This window comes from Hippichthys cyanospilos, chromosome 16 (assembly GCF_059441005.1).
Source record: "Hippichthys cyanospilos isolate Australia breed blue-spotted pipefish chromosome 16, RoL_Hcya_1.0, whole genome shotgun sequence".
In the NCBI taxonomy this organism is placed as follows: Eukaryota; Metazoa; Chordata; class Actinopteri; order Syngnathiformes; family Syngnathidae; genus Hippichthys; species Hippichthys cyanospilos.
This window is the reverse complement of record NC_142384.1, coordinates 1,959,963-1,974,111: the sequence shown is the minus strand read 5'-3', so window position 1 is coordinate 1,974,111 and position 14,149 is coordinate 1,959,963.

The following is a 14,149-nucleotide window of genomic DNA, read 5'->3' as shown; positions in this document are numbered from 1 at the left end:
GGACCAAATGGAGGTGTGGTTTATTATAAGGCGGTGCTAAGAAATGAAGGACCGTTTCAAGGCAAAACACTCTAAGCCCTCGCCAAATTGTGTGCCGTTTGTGATGTAAGGTGAACTGTGGCTGTTTTGACATATTTGTATTTCACCAATCTACTTTCTACAGTATTGCCTATAAAAAACCATATTCTAATGGTGTCAGTCATTACAAATTAATGGAACATGGGAATCATGTCTGTAAATTATTATAGCTGAACGAGACTACGTGAAAAAGTTTCAAGGCGACATCATGCACTTTCTTTTCACGATTTAAAATACAGTGAATCCTCGTTTATCCTGGTAGATATGTTCCGAAACCAGCCACGATAGCTGAAAATCCACAAGGTAGAACCCCCACTTTTCACATAAAAAAAAAAAATATATATATATATATATATATATATATATATATATATATATATATATATATATATATATATATATATATATATATATTTTTTTTTTTTTTATGTGAAAAGTGGGGGCTCTACCTTGTGGATTTTCTGCTGAAGATCCACAAGGTAGAGCCCCCACTTTTCACATAAAAAAAAAAAAAAAATATATATATATATATATATATATATATATATACAGTGGGCCCCCGGGTTACGAACTTAATCCGTTCAGCGGCTACGCTCGTATCTTAAAATGCTCGTATAGCGGGCAATCCAAACCCATGTTAATTCGTGAATGCGTGCAACGCGCGCAGAAGCCTTAGGTAAAAACAATATATTAATATTGAGTGACATAATCTACTGTACAGTTGCATTAAATAACAAATTCAAAGGAAAAATGATTTTTACCTTTGGAAAGACGTGACTTGAGTTGAGATAAGCAGAGGGGAGCAGAGACGAAAGCTTAAAGTAAAGCAGTAAAGCAGTAAAGCAGATATGCTATTGGTCTTACAGTGTCACAGTAACTTTTTCAGTCAGGGTTTTCTCTTCTTCCTTCCATCCCAACCAGCTGTGCCATCAAGCTAGATAAAGGCGTTCGGCCAATAGCATATCGCCACTTCTGTGATTGACGTGTGACGTCGGCCAATAGCATCTCCGTGAGTGAGACCGGGTGACGTTAATCGACCAATAGCATATTGGCGTCTCCTTGACTGACTGATACTTATTGGCACGTTTTTTTTAAACGGTTGGAATGTATTGACATCTTATTGATTAAAACACAGTTAAACTTGTGACGATTCTTTGTCCTGCAATCGGCACACTTAATTTCAAGTCAGCTGTTTTTCCCGACGTGAATTGAGCTGGGTGGTGGCGGAGGGGAGGGTTTGCATGTGTTATATTAACAAGGCACCACACTTATAGATTGTTCGAGCATCAGTTTGCTGTTCGGTTCAGCTCACAGTATTGCAACAATGGCGCTGCCCCAAAGCATGTTGGGAGGTTGCTCGATTGACATGACTTGCAATTATGTCAAGCATCTACTGGATGGTACTATAATACCACCCGTATCAGAGAGCAGACCTACGCTCGGACACAGCGCGCGACGCACATATGCTATTGGTCTTACAGTGTTACAGTAACTCTTTCAGTCAGGGTGCAAATCACAGAGATACTAAAACATCATCCTCTTATTTCTTCCTTTACCGCTGCTAGTAATTTTAGAAGCTATGTCTAACAGATAAAGTTTGCAAAGTCTTCAAAACATTCCGTTTTTCACTCATTTTGTCTCCTTCCTTCCAACCTGTCCCATCAAGCTAGATAAAGGCGTTCGACCAATAGCATATCGGCATTTCTGTGATTGACGTGTAACGCCGGCCAATAGCATCTCCGTGAGTGAGACCGGGTGACCTTAATCGACCAATAGCATATTGGCGTCTCCTTGACTGACTGATAATTATTCGCACTTTTTTTTTTAAACGGTTGGAATGTATTGACAATTAATTTAAAAAAAAACACACATTTAAACCAATGGCAATTCTTTGTCCTGCAATCGGCACATTTAATTTCATGTCAGCTGTTTTTCCCTTTAGCTGTACAAACACTACACTTAAATGGTAATATATATTTAGACACCGTGAGTGAGACAGTCAGTGTGACATTGTAAGAGCAATAGCGTTTACGTTACCGCCACAAGTATGTACCAATGATTTTAAATGATGCAACTGCTGAATTTGTTGACGCAGTCAAGCGAGAACTTTCTACACACTCAATGACTAGAATGTCGGAATGCTCGTAAGGCGAGAGGTTTGTTCGTAAGCGGAGGACAAAAATCTCCCTGATCCACGCTCGTAAGGCGAATTGTTCGTAAATCAGGGTGCTCGTAAGCCGTGGGCCGACTGTATATATATTATAATATTTTTTTTTTGTAAATGTAAAAAGTCTTCATGCTATCCATATTTAAGACAAATATTATTGCAGCACACATATTTACTTAAATTATAAATTGTTAAACCTTATACACTGTAAAGTAGTGCACTGTTCCCCTTTTCCTTTGAAGTATCAAGCATATATATCAAGCTCATATTAGCAGCGGCCCCGACGTTGAATTAAAGTCTAATCTGTACATGATTAAAGACGATTAAAATGGATAGTTTACACTTGAAATACAGTTCTATAAAATTTTTAAAAGAAATCTCGGTAAGAGATTTCCAACAGTCTGGTGAACATCTGCTCCTTAGTTTGTCTCTCTGTGCCTCGAAAATGTGTCTGCGTGTTTGCCTTTTGCTGTGGGTGCGCTTGATGACTGACACGAACGTGCCTGTGGGGTGGGAGTAGATTAAAACTCTAAAGGCACGTGCCATATAACTCATGAAGCGCATCCCGCCGCTGTTGTGAACACACAGAAAAATCTGCGATGTGGTGAATCTGTTTAATGGAAAAAAAAATCCACGATGTGGCGAATCTGCTGTAGTGGAACCACAAAGTAGCGTGGGATCACTGTTTATACAATGTGGTTTAGTAACTAGCCTGTGACATATTTATATTTAGAAAAATACCTTGCCTGTGCATCTATTTTTGAAGGCTCCTTATCTGTGGAATCCGATTTTTGTATCAGCCAAAAGCTCGTGTGTTTGCCAGTTTAGGAGGCAGAACGGCCAAGGTAGGCGGACCAAAGCAGTGGAGGGAATGGAATAGGAGATATTCCTGACAAAGATACTATTTGGTGGTAGAAGGCCAATTGAAACGTTATGCCTGCTCATATCATTGTTTATCATGACATATTTCATTCATAAATAAGTGAACAACAGCCATTAGTCTTCTCAATCATCATAGAAATAGATTAAGTGAACTCATTATTATTATGTAAGAAATCATGTGAGGCCAATCAGAAGCTCATTGTTAATACTAATATAAACTAAATAATACTAATATTAACTAATTATTAACTCCTAATATAAACTAATATAAACTTTTGCTGTATGTTTGTCTTTGATGCAGGGTGCACCGTACAATGTGTCTGTATGACTGTTTCTCAATTTAACACCGCTATGAATCTTCATTCAGTATAACTCATCAATTCATGTGTGGAGAAATTCTGGGCCAAATTCACCTAGGGATTGTACAGCTTTTGAGTGGTGCAAACAGTTAAAAATGAAGCGAACAGAAAGCACATATCACAAAGCAGATACAAATGGCAAAATGCTGAAATCTCAAACTGTGCTGCCAAGCAGAATGCTTCTCCGTACGCTGGTCGTATTTGCACATATTATAATAAGATAATATCCATATATTTGATAGAGCAATTGCCATGCTGTATGCAAATGAGCCTCGGTGATAAACAATGTCTAATTAACTTAAGTACTGTAACGCAAAAGGCAGTTTTGGGGGAGCGATTAACACAAACTCAAAGCTGGTGTAAAATTATGGCGCTCCTCAGTGGAACCTCACATTACACGATGCGACATTTTCAATGTGAAAAAGCACAACGTCGGTTGACTTCAGAAAACAAAAGACAATCATTATGAAAATATGTATCCACATCACTATCTATGCCTACATCAATCTCTGAAAACGTCAAAATAATCGCACCAATATTTTGGATTATTGATTTGAACCGAAAACCTTGAATGAACATAACACTGTCTTCGCCTCCAAGGCCCTTGCAATGGATTCATGTCACTTATTGAGGAAAACGCTTAAATCCATAAAACTTGAAATCTATGTCGGCATCAGATGCCCGTGTGAATATTGGTAGGGGTGTTTTCTGACAGTCCTCTTTGCACCTCCAGTCGGAACCCAATTGTGTTTTGACAATTTCACCCACCCATTATAATGCATACTACTACTACCAGTACTTACTACTACTACTACTACAAATAATAATAATGGTGAGAAAATATGCTTTCATATCAACATTGTATTGTTTGTATTGATTTTCGACTTGAGACTCTCAAAGGAACAAGTTGTGCAAAATAAAGTCATCCAATGTCATAAAATGCTTCCGGTAATGACTTTAAAATCAAAGCCTTCATGTCAAAATACAGAATTTGTGTCCATATGGTAACGTTAATTTTGAAGTACTATGTATATCTGCAGGGTGGCTCGGTGGTGGAGTGGTTCGCACACCTGCCATCCTTGTGAGGATACGTGGATATAGAAAACGGATAGATGCATTTTTTTAAAATATTAAATATATTTAATATTTTTTATGTTCTTCAAATTACTTTACAGGTAAATTTGGCAGCATGAACTGCATGTCATGTCAGAGAACTGGACTTCAAAGCAATTCACATAAATACATATAGAGATATTTAGAGAGAGAGATTTTTTTTTTTCTCAGAATCCAATCATTTCTAATCCATCATGCAGTATTACTGCAGCTTTATATACAGTATTTCATATTTGGCCAAGTAAAATGGAGGGAACTGCAACTAAAATGACTGTTGTTGATAGAGATCAACAGGCAACAACATCAGCGCACCAGATGTGTACGTGTGTGCACATGTATATCCGCGTCTGTGTTGGTGTGTGCGCATGCAGTATTTTTGCATGTGTATATTTGCATGAAAAGGGTGAAATTGAAGGAAATGGAAGTCTTCTGAGTGAATGTCTTTGGATGACGTTGATTTTCACTGAACCGCTTGTCAGGCCTGTGTGGGTTGTGAGCACACACACACACACTCCAACACAAATGCTTTCGCCTCTCCTCCATCTGTCTGTCGACGATGAATTGAAAAAGCCAATTCACTGAGTGAGAAGTACTTTTAGTGGCACTCTCTTTGACTCATTTTTTGTAGTTGAAATAATTAGATACTGTATATGGATGGATGGATGGATGGATGGATGGATGGATGGATGGATGGATGGATGGATGGATGGATGGATGGATGGATGGATAGATGCAGAAAAGAGCTTGCGTAATGCAATGGGCATCCCATGAGATACACATGTGTGAGTATTGTTTAATTTGTTCCTTTTTATGGGTCCAGTCTAATGTGACTGATATTTAGTGTACCTCCAGAGCGCAAAAAGAAAAATATATATGGTGTATCAGGAAAAATGGCATCCATAGCGTTTTCCTCTATCTCCCTGATTGATAATTTATTGAACGTACAAACAAATGGCACATAATCCACATACTGTACATACATATATCTATCAAATTCACATATGCACCGGAAACTTTTATACAAAATATTATTATTATATATACATATATTACATACATTGATTCACATCTTTTCAGTTTCATTTCATACTTGTTTCATAAATTGACAACATGAACAGGTATACTGTACACATTTGATTTACCAGTAGATTGCTCACCTGGTGGCCATTACCGTATTTTCCGCACTATAAGGCGCACCTAAAAGCCTTAATTTTTTTAAAAAGCTGATGGTGCGCCTTATAATCAGGTGTGCCTTATATATGGATCAATATTGAGATCGGGATCCGTAGGTGGGGAATGAACTGATAAAGTAAGCTTTACCTGTTTCTTTTGTGTGATTACAGTTGAACAAGGTTGCTCATATTGACATTGAGTTATTATGCTATTGAGAGTTTAGAGTTATTATTTGAGTTATTATTGTTATTACTTTGAGTATTACTAAATTGTGATTGAAAAAGTTTTAAAATATGTCTTTAATTGAGGGTGCGCCTTATAATCTGGTGCGCTTTATATATGGAAAAAGTTTTAAAATATGTCATTAATTGAGGGTGTGCCTTATAATCCGGTGCGCCTTATAGTGCAGAAAATATGGTAATATAAAAAAATACAGACAAGGTGTACTGGACTTTAAGTTGCAGGGCAAAGATCATTAAAAAAAAAGTTTCGTCTGATAACTTCAACTTTAGACTCTATCTAAACATGCATTGCATATTTCAACATTTTTAAATTCATTTAACTAAAGGGGTCCCCAGCATTTTTGTTACCATGGACCAGTCAACGCTTGAAATTTTTATCATGGGGGGATTAGGTGTATGGTGAAGATAAAGTGCACATAATTTATATTGTAGCACAGAAAAAAAAAAAAAAAGGGAAATACAACAAAGGCTATCAGTCTCTCTCTCGTCAATATCAAACATTGCTCTAACTCAGTTACTTAGAGAAGACCGTGAAACAGCAAGCATTATATTTATTACAAAAATGTACACAAATTACATTGATTAAATCAATTATATAACTGTTTTACAAATGCTATTCATTTCAATACAAAACGTTAATTATATGCAAATGAGTCCTTATCAATGTAAACTTTTGCATATGCTAACATATACCAAAGGTTTTCCTGGCACAAACAAAATTGCTAACGAGCTAAATGTTCAAAAACATGAAGGCCAATATAACATTCTGAAGTTACTGTAAGAACTACAAAATAGCTAACATGTTCTCCACCGTCACAAATTATTATAAACTTCAATGTGAATGTTTCTTCATGCCACTTTTCTACAATTTTTTTTGGCTTTAAAGTCCCCAATATCTCAACCATAGTTGACTTTTATGTATCTTATTTTAAAGCCAAGCGTGAAAATTAGCAAATAATGGAGCCAATGTTTATACTAACTAAAAGGGGAAAATATTGGGATGAATAAAATATAAAACCCATAAACTTCAACTTTGTTTAAAGCAATTAGGCTATGTTTAATTAACATTCATTTATATTTGCAAAAATGTTGATTTTCTTTTCATTTTTTACACTGACAATAGAATTCCAGCCCTCCACTAGCTACCGCTTTATCTGGGGTTGGGCAGCAGCTTGAGCAGGGAAACCCAGACTTCCATCTTCGATCCCGGGGCCTCCTCCCAGCGGGACATGCCCGGGCATCTGGAAGGCATCCTAACCAGATGCCCGAGCCATCTCAACAGGCTCCTCTCAACGCATAGGAGCAGCAGCTCGACACAGAGTCCCTCCCGGATCACCGATCTTCTCACCCTGTCTCTAAGAGAAAGCCCTGAAAGCCTGGAGGAAATTTGTTTCGGCTGCTTGTATCCGGGATCTCGTTCTTTCAGTCACGACCCACAGTCACGTGACCATAGATGAGGGCAGGAATGTATATCGATCGGTAAAAAGAAAGCTTCGCCTTTCGGCTCAGCTCTGTCTTCACCACGACAGACTGGTACAGCGTCCGCATCACAGCAGACGCTACACCGATCAGCCTGTCAATCTCCCATTCCATCTTGCCCTCACTCATGAACAAGACCCCAAAATACTTGAACTCCTCCACTTGGGGCACTCCGGAGAGGGTGGAGGGGTTTGCCTGTTCCAGTGATCCTAGGAGCTAAGTTGTCGGGGGCTTTATGCCCCTGGTAGGGTCACCCATGACAAACAGGTCCTAGGTGAGGTTCCAGATGGTTCAACACGGCTCAAAGACCCCATATTATGAACAAAATAAATGGATTTGCGATGGATTTCCCTTGCCTGGACGCAGGTCACCGGGGCCCCCCCCTGGAGCCAGGCCTGGAGGTGGGGCTCATTGGCGAGCGCCTGGTGGCCGGGCCATGGGGCCCATAGGGTTCAGGTGCAAAGAGAGCTGGGCGCCGGCCAAAGGCGAGGACCTTTGCGCACCGACCCCCGGCTACAGAAGCTAGCTCTTCGGAAATGGAATGTCAACTCTCTGGCGGGGAAGGAGCCTGAGAAGTTCCGACTAGAAATAGTCGGACTCGCCCCCACACAAAGGATAGGCTCTGCTACCAGGGGTTGGACTCTCTTCCACTCTGGAGTTGCCCGCGGTGAGAGGCGCAGAGCAGGTGTGGGCATTCTTGTTGGCCCCCACCTTAGTGCCTGTACATTGGGACTGAGTAGACGAGAGGGTAGCCTCCCTCCGCCTTCGGTGGGGGGACGGGTCCTGACTGTTGTTTGTGCAAACAGCAGTTCACAGTACCCACCCTTTTTGAAGTCCTTGGAGAGTGTGCTTAAGAGCGCTCCCTCCGGGGACTCCCTCATTTTGCTGGGGGACTTCAATGGTCACGAGGGCAATGACAGTGAGACCTGGAGGGGCGTGATTGGGAGGAACGGCCCCCCTGATCTGAACCCGAGTGGTGCTTTGTTATTGGACTTCTGTGCTCGTCATAGATTGTCCATAACGAACACCATGTTCAAACATAGGGGTGTCCATATGTGTACTTGGCACCAAGACACTTGAGGCCAACTTGTGGTTGTATCATCGGATTTGCGGCCGCATGTTTTGGACACTCGGGTAAAGAGAGGGGCGGAGCTGTCAACTGATCACCACCTGGTGTTGTGTTGGCCCCCAAACTGGGTCTAATCAAAAGCTGATTTGGCATTTATAAATTTGTGACCCCTGAAAATGCCACATTCAACAGTCAATATATTGCATTTTAAAAAAATCATAAAAAAAAAATCCTTTAGCTACCGTTACACCACACCTGTTCTGGGGGATACTACAGCACCCCTGCGGTCCCCCAATTGGGTCTTATCCAAATCTGATGTGGCATTTCAAAATGAGTGACCCCTGAAAATGACATATTGTACTGTCATTTTATCACATTAAAAAAAAAAATCATTTAAAGAAATTCTTTAGTCATCGTAACACCACATCTGTTCTGGGGGAAAACGACACATTGTACTGTCATTTTCTCACTTTTTTAAAAATAATAATAATAAAAAAAAAAAACTTTTACGTATCTTAGCATCACACCTGGTCTGGGGGATACTAGAGAACACCGGGGTCCCTTAATCGTGTCTCATCAAAATTTTATGTGGCATTTCAAAATGAGTGAACCCTGAAAATGACACATGATATTGTCATTTTATCACATTTTTATAAAATCATTAAAAAAAAATCTTGAGCTATTGTAACACCATACCTGTCCTGGGGGACACTGAAGCACCCCAGTTGTCCCCCAATCATGTCCCATCAAAATCTGATGTGGCATTTCAAAATCAGCAACCTCTGAAAATGCTACATTAAACTGTTAATTTATTACATTTTTTTAAAAACCTTTATAAAAATTCTTTATTTATCATAACACCACACCTATCCTGGGGAACATTTAAGCAACCCAGCGGTCCCCCAATTGAGTCCCATCAAAATCTGAAGTGGCATTTCAAAATCAGTGACCGCTGAAATACACACATTCAACCGTCAATTTATCACATTTAAAAAAGTCATCAGAAAAATTCTTTAGCTAGCGTAACTGGGGGATACTAGAGCACACAAGGGATCCCCCAATCGTGTCTCATCAAAATTTGAAATGTCACATTAGATTTCGATGAGACCCGATTGAGGGACCCCTGAGATGCTCTAGTGTCCCCCAGAACAGGTGTGATGTTACGATAGCTAAATAATTTTTATTCATGAATTTTTTAAAATATGATAATTTGACGGTATGATGTATCATTTTCAGGGGCCACTCATTTTGAAATGCCACATCAGATTTTGATGAGACCCGATTTGAGGACCACTGGGGTGCTCTAGTGTCGCCCAGATAAGGTGTGCTGTTACATTAGCTAAATAACTTTTTTAATGATTTTTTTTTAAAATATGTGATATATTGACAGTACAATGTGTCATTTTCAGGGGGCCACTTATTTTGAAATGCTACATCAGATTTCAGCCAGCTGAGAAAGGCACCAGCAAGTCTGCAACCCCTGTGGGGATAAGCGGCTCAAGAAAATGGATGGATGGATGGATTTCGATGGGACACAATTGGGGGACCCCTGGGGTGCTGATGTGTCCCCCAGAACAGGTGTGGTATTATGATAGCTCAGGAATTTTTTTAATGATTTAAGAAAAATGTGACATATTGACCATTGAATGTGTCATTTTCAGGGGTCATTTATTTTGAAACGCCACATCAGATTTTGATAGGACCCAATTGGGGGACCCCTGGGGTGCTGAGGTGTCCCCCAGGATAGGTGATGTGTTACGATAGCCAAAGAATTTTATCAAATGATTTTTTTAAATATGTGATAAAATGACAGTAAAATGAGGCATTTTCAGAGGTCATTTTTGCAATTCCACATCAGATTTTGATGGGATCCAGTTTGGGGGACCCCTGAGGTTGTGTAGTATCTTCCAGGTCTAGTTTGGTATTATGATAGCCAAAGAAAATAACTAAATAAAATCAGGTCCCATGACAGTGAAGTATTACGTCGGCGTTTTAGGGTCACCTAGAAAAATAAAAAAGATGGAAGTATTGATGTTTCAGGGAACTTTTTTTTTTTTTTTTTTTTTTTTTACTTTCAAAACCAGATTGTGAGGAGACAGCAATTCTGGGAGATCTGTACTTAATAGTGATGGTATTTTCGGCTCTTTTCGGTGATCAGGTTCATTTGGATTGGCTCAGTGAAAAGAGACTGCTCTTTTGGCTCTCAAAAAAAGAGCTCTTTCAGCTCCGAAATGGCTCCTCAGTTTTTTTTTTTTTTTGTTGCTTAAATTAATTTACCAATCAAAATAATGTAAAATTATGTGTAAAACGAATTACTAATGTAAAAAATATACAGTATATCAAATACTATTCATATGGCTTTATTTATATTCTTCTGAACATACTTAACATGGAGTAACACATTGAGTGCTACAAAAAAATTACAGTAAAAAAACAAAGACCCATCTCAAAACATGGTCAACAAAAAGTTCCAATCTCTGATTAAAATTTGTAAAACACAAAGAAAAAAGCAGCATACAGATAAAAGTTTTAGCTAGTTTTTAGGTAAGATTGGCATGATGAAAAACTGTGCCTCAGCTTTGAGGGGTTGATCCCGTTTCTCCTCTGTTAATATCTGCCTTGTTTTAACCTTGCACAATCTACACTCTGCCTTTGAACTAACAATTAAGTTGCATCCAAATTTCACTGCGTTTCCTATCCATTTTCTCACCTTTCATTTTGCCACCGTGTTATATTATTCTCTGTAAGCGCTATCGACCTCTCTCTCTCGTCTCCCTGTCTCTCCTGTTCGTGTGCTGTTCAGTGTACTGCTGTATTTCTAACCCCTCCCCCTTCTCCACACTGCAGTGTGTGTAACCCCTCCTTTTCCTTTTCTACCACAGATCTTGACCAATCATGTGCGGCTTTGGGGGACGGGGGGATGGGGGGTGGCAGAAGGGAAAAAAAGTCGGTATCTGTTAGGAGCGGCTCCCTATTATGAGCCGGCTCCCCTCGTTCACTTCATAGAGCCGGCTCTAAGAGCCTGTTCGTTCACGAACGAAACATTACTAGTACAGTACTTCGTAAGGCTTCTCCAGGATTCCTCTAATGTTGTGATACCTTTGGGATCCTTTTGAGTAATAAAACAAACAAAAATAAACGTCTACTTGGATTTATTTGCAAAATGCTTATTTGAAACTCTTTATGTCATCCCAATACTGAAATCATTGCTGAGTTTTTTTTTCATACGTCGATTATATTGCGTTCCAACAGAAACATTCATTAATGTCATTTTTAACCGACGTTTTCACGTACATGTTGACAAAGCGGATCTTACCATCGGTGCGGCTAATTTGACTTCCTTTTCGCGAGAGTGGGACGGCTTGGCTGCAGAGAGAAACTCCCTTAGTTCCTTGAATTTATATTAATAAAATTAATTAAATTCATATGACCCCACTGGCACGTACTGCCAGCCATTGCCATTCTTTGCGCTGAAGCCTTTTGTTTTAAACCTATCATTGTTGCGTCGATTGACTGATCACTCAATCGATCACGCTACGACTCGACTTGATATTATTTCTGGGCTTTTATTGCCCCCAATGGGACATTTTGGAAGTTACACGTGATGACAATTTTAAATCTTGTCACGTTTTTTCCCCCAAATATGTCCACAAATATCAGTGTTGCACCACTGTCATCAAACATTAGCTCAGATGAACAGGCCATGTTGTCCGAATGCCAGACACTTGCATACCCAAACAAGTCCTCTACTCTGAGCCGCTGACTGGCCTCAGAGCTCCTGGAGGTCAGAAAAAGCAATACAAGGGCAACATCAGGATTAGCCTCAAGAGGTTTAAGATCAACAGTACTGGCTGGGAAGATCTTACCCAAACTAGATCTGCATGGAGAGACATAAGGGAGCCACACTTCATGAAATTAATCTCCGCTGGGCTGCTACAGTCAAGAGACACCACAGAAAGGAGAGGAAAAACACCATCCACGAAGACACACCACATCCCACCCCCAGCAACATCATACTCCAACACTTAGTCCACACTGCACAAAAGTCTGTGGTTCCAGAATTGGACTTTTCAGCCAATTTAGGACCCACAAATAAGACCCCCTAGGACAGACATGTCCAAATGCGGCCCGTGGTCAATTTCCATCCGGCCCGCAGCCTCTGACATAAAATCAGTAACGTCCGGCCCGCATGGAGAATTAATACATTGGGCAGCAGCGCTGTTACCTGCGTGTGCTAATAGCTGCCGTCTATAGGCTAAATTATAAACAGCAAATTAGTATATGAGTAATTGACTGTATGAGCCCCTAATTTTCTAAAATGGCGACAATCAACAAAAGGAGGAAAGTTGAGCTGCAGTGTGACGCGGTGAGCTGCCGTCAGCACCAGCAGCTTTATATCGCCAACTTTTACTGACAGAACAAGTTTCCGAGAGATTCGAGCATTTGGTAAGAAAATGCTAAGCTTGTTCGGTTTGACGTATTTGTGTGAGAGGACATTTTCGGTTACGAACTTAAGTAAGAACCGTGTGAGGACACAGCTATCGGACTCTCACTTACAAGACAACTTGCGCATCCATACGACTGCCAAGAGCCACACCTGGCCTTTGTCCTGCACTCCAGATCGCAGTCACCCATCACACTCATGCGGACAAGTGATTTTTCATTCACGATAAGTCTGAAAATGTCTTCTTTCTTTTTTTTTTTAAGTTTTCACTCCAGAAAAATAACTATTTAAAAATCCAATCAACATTTATAGTTACTACTTTTATATTTTAAATGAGCCCTGCACTTGTTGATATGACAATTACTTCATTCGTTCATTGAAATTACGTTCATTTCTCTGTTATTGTGTTTAAAAATTCTATAAATATTAAACAGCCGTGGTGGTCTTTTTATGTTTCAAATGTAATTGGCACTCAAGAGTACAATTACTTCTGTTCAACTGTTACAAAAGTTAAAGTGTTAATAAAGTGAAGTTAAGTGAATATTCAATTTCAATATTTAATATCAATTCATTTTTGAAATGCATGTTTCAAATTAACCAAAACACATGCTTAAGATAGCTGAAATGGAAATTAAAAAGCAAATGTTAAACAGAATGGCTCGCTGAAATGTATTTAAGTTAATTGCTGTTAGATGTGAAGAAGGCCTGCCGAGGTTGCCCCCCCCCTACATTTTTAACACACCACATCTGGCCCACTTTGCAAAAAGTTTGGACACCCCTGACTTAGAACCAAGCACATTATTTACTTTTATGCAAATTGTTATCAATTAGCAAAAATGTCGTTTTGGGCCATTTCAAACCGAATTTCTTCAATTTTTTTGTCAATTGGATTTTTCAAAATGGTTCTCAATTGACAGCCAGCATTTTGTATATTAGGCACCGGGTGAGAAACTCAATGCACACTGGTAAATAATATATTAGGGTGAGAAATTAAGAGGCTCTTGTCATGCAAAAATGTGGAAAACATTGCCCCCTTGTGGTAGTTCTTGCTTTGACACGTAATAAAAAAAGTGCTTGACTTTTTACGTTAATAGCCAATATAACAGCCAATATTATGATCGTACGGTGGCCGACTGGGGCAAA